This window comes from Amia ocellicauda, chromosome 11, assembly GCF_036373705.1.
Source record: "Amia ocellicauda isolate fAmiCal2 chromosome 11, fAmiCal2.hap1, whole genome shotgun sequence".
Taxonomy (NCBI): domain Eukaryota; kingdom Metazoa; phylum Chordata; class Actinopteri; order Amiiformes; family Amiidae; genus Amia; species Amia ocellicauda.
In genome coordinates, this window is record NC_089860.1 from 15493189 (window position 1) to 15501610 (window position 8422).

The following is an 8422-nucleotide window of genomic DNA, read 5'->3' on the forward strand; positions in this document are numbered from 1 at the left end:
TAGTAAGATTGTATAAAATGGAAAGAGCGTTAATGTATCTTCTGTAACTATGTTGATTCAGGAGTAAGAATAGGTTAATGCATAGAGAGATTCCAATGTAAATGCCCAAATAAAATAGTGAAAAGTGAAATGCAAACAAGTTTTAAAGTATATTCATCCTTGGTAAACATTAGGGCTTTAAAAAAAAAAGAAATGGTAATATCAATATGAATGTGTGGGACATGTGGGGGGGAGGCGCAAGCTGTGACCCAAATGTTTTTGGGGGGGCGCCACCCAGAAAGTTTGGGAACCACTGGCCTAAGTGGCTATTAAATAAATTAATTACAAATATATATTGGGAAAAATTACAAAGTACTGAGACCAAAATAACAGCCTGAGCTGCAAAAACATTGCTGATAAAACACTTAAAAAATATTTTACATAAAGAACTGGCTGTCATAAGTTGAAATTAAGAAAGTGTATTAAAAGACTGAGAACAGGAGACTAACTTTTCTATCTGATCATATTTTTTAACTAAAGTTAATTCCAATATGAACCATATTAAATACACACCTTCCACAGTGTGAAGTGTGTGCAATCTGAAGGGAAGAAATGTAATTAAGTCTTGGAGATGAAATATTATAATAAGAGTGTGTGCAGCAGGTCCTTCACTAAAAGAATAAAAGCATTTTACATTCTAAAAAGATCCACCACATTGGTTTAGATCATGAAGGACATAGTCTATAGGTAAGGAATTAAAGAGGGAACTATGAATTTACATAATTCTCATTGATTGATTTACTTTATTTAGGCCCACTGAAGTTTAACTATGTGCATGATTGAGAAGTTATTATAATTTTACAGCTGAGACAATGTGTGTTCCTATGACTGATTTGTTTTTTTCCTACATTTGTTTCTCTTCTTTTGGGTCGCTATACCGAGTTTACAGTCTTATATTCTTTCACATTTCTATTACCTTTCGTCACTGTGTCTCACACCCAGGAATAACAGCAGGCCAAAACCAGCATCTCCCACATCCTGTGTCAAACAATTGGTGACAGGAGAGTGTCTACTCCGTAATTTTCCATGTTAAGCCTATTCCTGCACACTCTCAGTCTCATTAAATAAGACTAGTGTCCATTTTGACATTTTAAGTACATAGATATCACAATATGTAAGATGAACTTTCTTGCATTTCTTTGCTTTCTTGAGCTTTCCTATAGTGTCTGTAATTAGTATTGTTTTAATGGAGTGTGTAAACAAGTTGTTTAAAGTTCCAAACTTCAAATTTATATATTAATACCCTCTTATTTTAATGCATTTATACCCACCCATTGTTTATGAGTGAAATTGTACAGCTTTGCAAAGTAATCTAATCCAGATCAGATTACCCCTTCTTTCACAATCCAAGGCAGTGTGTGTATAATATAAATTAGTTCCCCACTGCCCCTACCTTTCAATTGAAATGTAACAAATATATGCTACATTGTGAAAGCCAAGTACGATACAATATTGGCCACCACATTGTTCATATCTTTCAGTGCTCATCTACACCAATCAGCCATAACATTATTACCACCTGCCTAATATTGTGTAGGTCCCCCTTTTGCTGCCAAAACAGCCCTGACCCGTCGAGGCATGGACTCCACTAGACCTCTGAAGGTGTGCTGTGGTATCTGGCACCAAGACGTTAGCCGCAGATCCTTTAAGTCCTGTAAGTTGCGAGGTGGGGCCTCCATGGATCGGACTTGTTTGGCCAGCACATCCCACAGATGCTCGATTGGATTGCGATCTGGGGAATTTGGAGGCCAAGTCAACACCTTGAACTCGTGATTCATCAGACCAGGCCACCTTCTTCCATTGCTCCGTGGTCCAGTGCTGATGCTCACGTGCCAATTGTAGGCGCTTTCGGCAGCGGACAGGGGTCAGCATGGGCACCCTGACTGGTCTGCGGCTACGCAGCCCCATACGCAACAAACTGCGATGCACTGTGTGTTCTGACACTTTTCTATCAGAACCAGCGTTAACTTTTTCAGCAATTTGAGCTACAGTAGCTCGTCTTTTGGATTGGACCACATGGGCCAGCCTTCGCTCCCCACGTGCATCAATGAGCCTTGGCCGCCCATGACCCTGTCGCCGGTTCACCGCTTTTAATTCCCATGAACCACTTTTGATAGGTGCTGACCACTGCAGACCGGGAACACCCCACAAGAGCTGCAGTTTTGGAGATGCTCTGACCCAGTCGTCTAGCCATCACAATTTGGCCCTTGTCAAAGTCGCTCAGATCCTTACGCTTGCCCGTTTTTCCTGCTTCTAACACATCAACTTTAAGGACAAAATGTTCACTTGCTGCCAAATATATCCCACCCACTGACAGGTGCCATGATAACGAGATTATCAGTGTTATTCACTTCACCTGTCAGTGGTCATAATGTTATGGCTGATCTGTGTATGATTTAATTCTAATCACTCTTAAAAACACAACATTTTAATTCTAGCTAAAGTCTTAAGAAAGTTTGTAACATTGAAGCAAATGTTTGTTTGTTTCTTGTTGCATTTGTTTATCTTTATTGACTGTCCCCTTTGACCCGTTTTAACTTATCTACATATTCATGAACCTTTTAATCTTAGCACTCAAAGTAACACATGTATGGGACTGCTGACAGTTTTTGTTATTTATTTCTAGCCAAGCAGCTTCAGAATGTTTTCACCAGAATTGCTTAATGCAAATTAGGCTGCCCTCTTGCTGAAGATGCTAAAAAAGCAAACAACAGCAACAACAAAGTTTAGATTAAATGCATTTTTATTTTCAAACTCGGTAGATTCTGTTAGCTATCTGTCAACAGATGGGGGGTTTCATGAGGTATATGTTGAATTGGAACTTATTATTGTTGTCATTTTTCCAGCTGTCCACACGCATGTTAAATGTCTACCAATAAATGAATAAATTGAGACCCATAAATACAGTCTTATCAATGAATGCATTAAACACATTGCACACTAAAGTGTTGTTCAATCAGTGAGTTAAACACTTTGGTGTGGTTGCACTGAAACTTGCATTGATGAATATTAAACATTCTCTACTGCAATGAAAATAACGTATAGCCTAAATCTATATTGTTGTATCCTTGGTCATCAGAATACTATGACCAGCGGGTCCCCAATAAAACTTACTACCTTTGTATGTGCAGAAAGTTCTAAATTTATGGCAATCTGCAAAGTGTACTTTTTATTAAACGTTTTTTTGCCCAAAAGAAGGCTGTTTTCTGCAGTATAAATATCATCCCAATTATGCAAATGAGTGAGGTAGCATTATCATTTAAATAGAGATCTAAGTAGTTTTCTTCACAAATCAGCACTCCTAACAAAAACCATGAATTAAAAAACACACACTGTATTCTCTCTGGCTTCCCCTTAACCTGCTACCCTTGTCAAAACCACTTTGAAATGTATTCTTAAATATGTTAAACTGGTTCAAATTGGTTGTGATTTTTTCAGCCAAGCTTCTGAATGACACCTGCGGACTGTTAATAAATAAATATTGGTAGTACTAAGCTAGCAGGGCCACATTACACAATTCCTACAAAAATAAAATGCACTCAAACTGGGGAAAACACATTTTTGCTTTAAAAATAACTCGAAGTGTTCCCCTACCTTTACAACACAGACAACAAATGTGTCTGTGACATGGTTTACAAAACAATATAAAATCATTGTTGTTGACTTGAATCTCTCACTCACACACATACACAATAATAAAAACGAGAACAAATATAATAGCAAAGAATTGTATGCATTATATATATATATATATATATATATATATATATATATATATGAGAGAGAGAGACATGGAATTCAATATTAATGAATGTTGTCTTTCTGTTCCAAAATGTCTGACCAGCAGCAGTACTTAAAGATGTCTATAAAACCTGCAGGCTTCCAGCACTCAACAAGAGCTACCCACCACCAAATCATATGAGATCAATCAATAATGTTAAAATGAGAATCACTTCAACAGTAGGTTTGCCACTTCGTACTAAACACCAGTCTAGCAAGATTGGTAGGTGGTGACAAGAAAACATGCAATTTAAGAAATACTCCCAACTACATGTCATCACCGTTCAGACTGGCTGCAAGTCCTTTCCTCAAGCTGCAAGCCACTGTTCAGCACCTTCAATTAACTAAGAACTGTTGATGTTGGTAACATCAAGCCTTCAAATCTGTTTGATTTGAGATATATATATATATATATTCTTATTTATATAAAATTGCTATTTAAAAAAAAAACATTTTTGAAACTATTGCATTTACAATTCAATCAACCATCGTAAAACCTCAAAATGTTCAGGGATCACTCACACACGTCAGAAAGCTTTAATTCTCGATTTGTAAGCAACTGACAATCTGTACTCAGATCTGCTGTCCTGGTATACCATCATTTAACTTAAAAGACTGCTGCTGTAATATTATTATTTAAACTTGTTGGTAAAGGTATTTTATAATGCATTAAAGCACGGATTAATGAATGCACATTATCAACACATCTTTGAGCGTTTCCATTTTTCCTGTATCTGTGTATTACATTTCTTTTGTGTCTTTATAAACACAGTTCCCATTTACTTGCACAGTCTACCGTATAGGAGTATAATTGTAAAATAAAACGGCGGCTGGTGAAGCGTGTTTATTTAGTTTTTTCTTATCGTCACTGTTCTGAGATTCCCAAGGCAAAGGTCACTCGTCTAACTAAGCACAGAAAGGCTACAACAAAACACCGTTTTATATGTGCCTTAAAAGTCTGTTATGGCTGAAAACCATAAACACGGCCGTCCTGAAACATCATTGTGTCCAGCTGTCAACGTTTTGACCAGGTTGTCTGGTTGTGCGTTTTTGCGGTGTGGTGACTGGACCCGAGAGGCATTGTGGGTAAAGTGGGGTCTCGACGTGGGCTGCAGCTAATTTAAATCAACTGAAATTAATGACAAATAAACAATTCACATTGCATTGTATGTATCTATATCAATACCAAAATGCAGGGTGTGCAGATCTACAACTGATTGGTTGCTCAAAACATGTTATTAATTTCAAGTTTTACATAATGCCGTAAAACACCATTATATTACTTGAAACAAACTATCTAGTATACATTGTAATGCAGTCCAGCACGTTTGCCTAAGTATAGAAATGTTTCCTATTATTTATTGGTTTATAACAATCCCATATGTGTGACAATGGTCAATATATATCCCACGCACCTGTTGGTTCATCAGCACGCAGTATTGCTGCCATGTTGAACCTCCGCCATTTTCACCAACCAGGTCCGCTTTGCGTTAGTCATGAGGATAGTAAACTGCAGTTGAATACCACAGCGTTTAAACGGGAGTATTTCATTACAAAAAAAAAGGTTTCCAAGTCGGAATTTTACATTAGACTACTGTAAACTTGATTTTGTTGGTTTGTCCTGGTACATGAAAATGTCAGGAATGATACATATGCCGTTTTTCATCCTCACAAAACACACATTAAGTTAATGAAACAGGACAGATGTAGAGACGTGTAACTCGCCATAATGTAACACTTTCGTCCGCATGAATGTAAACTGGAAAGCTCCGGAGACAGAAGTCAAAACGTGTATAATGTGGACCGAAAAACAATTTAAAATATTAAAGAAAACTCACAAGCTGACCTTCTGACTGCGCAACCGCATCCGGCCGGGAGCAGACGTAAAAAGCGTCATGACGTCGAGGGGCGTGTCCTTTTGGTCCTCTTCCTACTACTAATAATCTCATTTTGAATTGAACTGCACTGTATTATTGCACTTTGTATTGAGCTTATGTTTTGTAAGTCGCCCTGGATAAGGGCATCTGTCAATAAATAAATAATAATAATAATAATAATAATAATAATAATTTGCTCAAGCATAAGAGATTTGTTCCAGCCTGATAGCTCCAGCAAATGTGCATATGAATTAGGTGCGCGCCTTCTGATAGAAAATTGAACTCATTGACGTGAACCTAGTGTTATGCATTGAGTAGATTTAATTTATTATTTTTTTGGGATGATTTTAAAAAGTAAAGTGCAAGCTGAATAACGGGACTGAATGTATCTATTAGTATGTAGCATTGGTAGTCCTCTATAGAGACCTTAAAGAGGTTAGTTGTTTAGAATTGGCTGTCTATTGCAGGGTGTGGAGATCTCAATAACTGCTAGCGCATATGCATACCTTTTCTGTACAAACATCTGATTTGCCCTAATAATTAGGTTTTAATTAAATACACGATTTGAGTTTGCAAATATGTATGTGGCTATATGCATGCTATGTACGTATGTTAGCAAAATACTTCGTTTATATTTCTCCATGTAACTGAAAGTGTTATAGCAATACATAATAGCTACGTACAGATAAAACAATAAAATAAACTTTGAAGTTGAAGTTACTGCACACCATTCAACCTTGTAAATCCCAGCTAATGAGATTTGGATAAGGAATTACAATAAACACAGACCAGCTCATTTATATATATTTTTTTCTGAATATCTTTTTATTGTAAAGCTTTAAGGAAGAAGGACTAATTACAAGGGATTCTGTTTGATTTGCTCAGCAAAAATAAAAGACCACAATTAGTTATCCAACATGCGTATACTGATCAGAACAAAATGAATCAAATGGAAGTAAAACAAACAAACATATTAAAAAAAGAGACAACTAACCCAACTTTCATGGAGCTCACTGTTTGCAATAAGCATAAAAAATATCAAATCTTAAAAGAGACAAGAAGCGTGTGAATAATTACAGTAAACGCATTACACAGTCGCATCCACACAAACTTAGCAAGAACCTGTCCAATCACACCCTAATGAACCCTATCTTAAAAATAGTTTACAGTTTTAATTTGCCATAGGATTTTTTTCTTCATAAGATTTAAAAAAGCTACACTTGCATGTACATAAAACTGTACAAAAAACAAGGCATCACAAGCATTTTTCCCCTATATAAATAGAACCAACAATTAGGCTACAAACTTGTATTTCCCGCAAAGACATACTTTTACAGCAGTCACATTTTTTTTCCTTTTTTTTATATATATATTTTTTTGGTGAACACTGATACAATTTCTAATGGATTGTGGACAGATGTTAGTCAATCTGGTATGATTACGCAATATGGTGAAAAAACATGAATGGGGTATATGTGATTTGAACCATCCTTGATAATTTCACCTATTACAGGCAAACATGTTTCATCCTTGGATAATAGAGCCAAAGAATTTCCAAGAAACATACTGCAGTAGAACAAACACCAGGTCGTAAACCATGTTTGCATGCAGCTTCAATAAGGTTTCAAGTGCTAGTCCATAGAATTGTGGTGTAGGACATAATGTTTAACAAGAACGTGCCAGTTATTTATTTTATTTTCCCCTTGGACCCTAAGAACATATCAGTGTCAGTTTATAAAAAGATTCTCTGTGCCACCGAAAGGACACAGAATACAAGCTGACATTAATGTCCTGCTTAACATTAGGAATTATTGTGATACTTAGAATAAGAGGGATTTCAGATATCTATTATTGTCTAGCTCTTTGGGATCCATACTCCTGCTCACGCCCTCACAAAAGGCCTGTGGAATTGAAGTGTGATTTAGAAACACATGCATTCTTTCACAGATATTTAACACAAAAATAAATACATAAATAAACTGACTAGAAACTTACGAAATGATTCATTTTAATTAGTGGACTCTGTTGTGTTTTTTCCAAAATGGGCAACCCATTCATGCTCCACAATCCACATTTGAAAACACCAAAAGAAAAAAAAAAAAAAAACAGACTGCCTTGCGTGTAAAGATTTTGTCATTTACAAACCCAGATCCACGATCTCTTGTAAAAAATAGCAATGACGATTCACATTTATATGTATATAACAATGTTGGTTTTGACTAATAAGAAAACAACAACAACAACAACAAAAAATGTATATATTTATAAAATTGGCTTTTATTCATGCTGTACTAGGACTTTATCATATGGACGAGTCTGATCGAATGTATCCCGTTTGTATTTTTGGACAGGAATCTGAGAAACATGGACTATGAGTCTGAGAGTCTGAGTGGCAGGCTGGAAGGGCAGGTAACATGTTTCACACTGATCTCTGCACCACCCCTTATTTTCCTGCATGAGGGGAGCTGTGGTGGGAATTAACAGAAGACAAAACAGGGAATATATGCCCTCTGCATACACTTAATTCTTGCAGATGGACAGTTGCCAATTATGTGAATAGTGTAATATAACAATGCCATCCCACTTATAACAATATAGATGTATATATAACTTGAGGCTGCGATTCCTCAAGAATTGACTTTTATTACATTGTAGAACTTTTTTTTTTCCAATGCTAAAAGAGCTGGGTATATTTTAAACTGAGTAACTGGCCTTATACTTTTTTT

The 8422-nt window shown here is 36.3% G+C and overlaps 1 long non-coding RNA gene across 1 annotated transcript in view; it reads right to left on the reverse strand.

Moving 5' to 3' along the window:
• LOC136762776 (uncharacterized) overlaps positions 1–5681 on the reverse strand; it is a 203251-nt gene extending 197570 nt beyond the window's left edge. Inside the window, exon 1 of the long non-coding RNA XR_010820893.1 lies at positions 5235–5681. This is a non-coding gene — a long non-coding RNA (uncharacterized LOC136762776). The remainder of the gene's footprint in view (positions 1–5234) is intronic.
• Positions 5682–8422: the final 2741 nt, after the last annotated feature.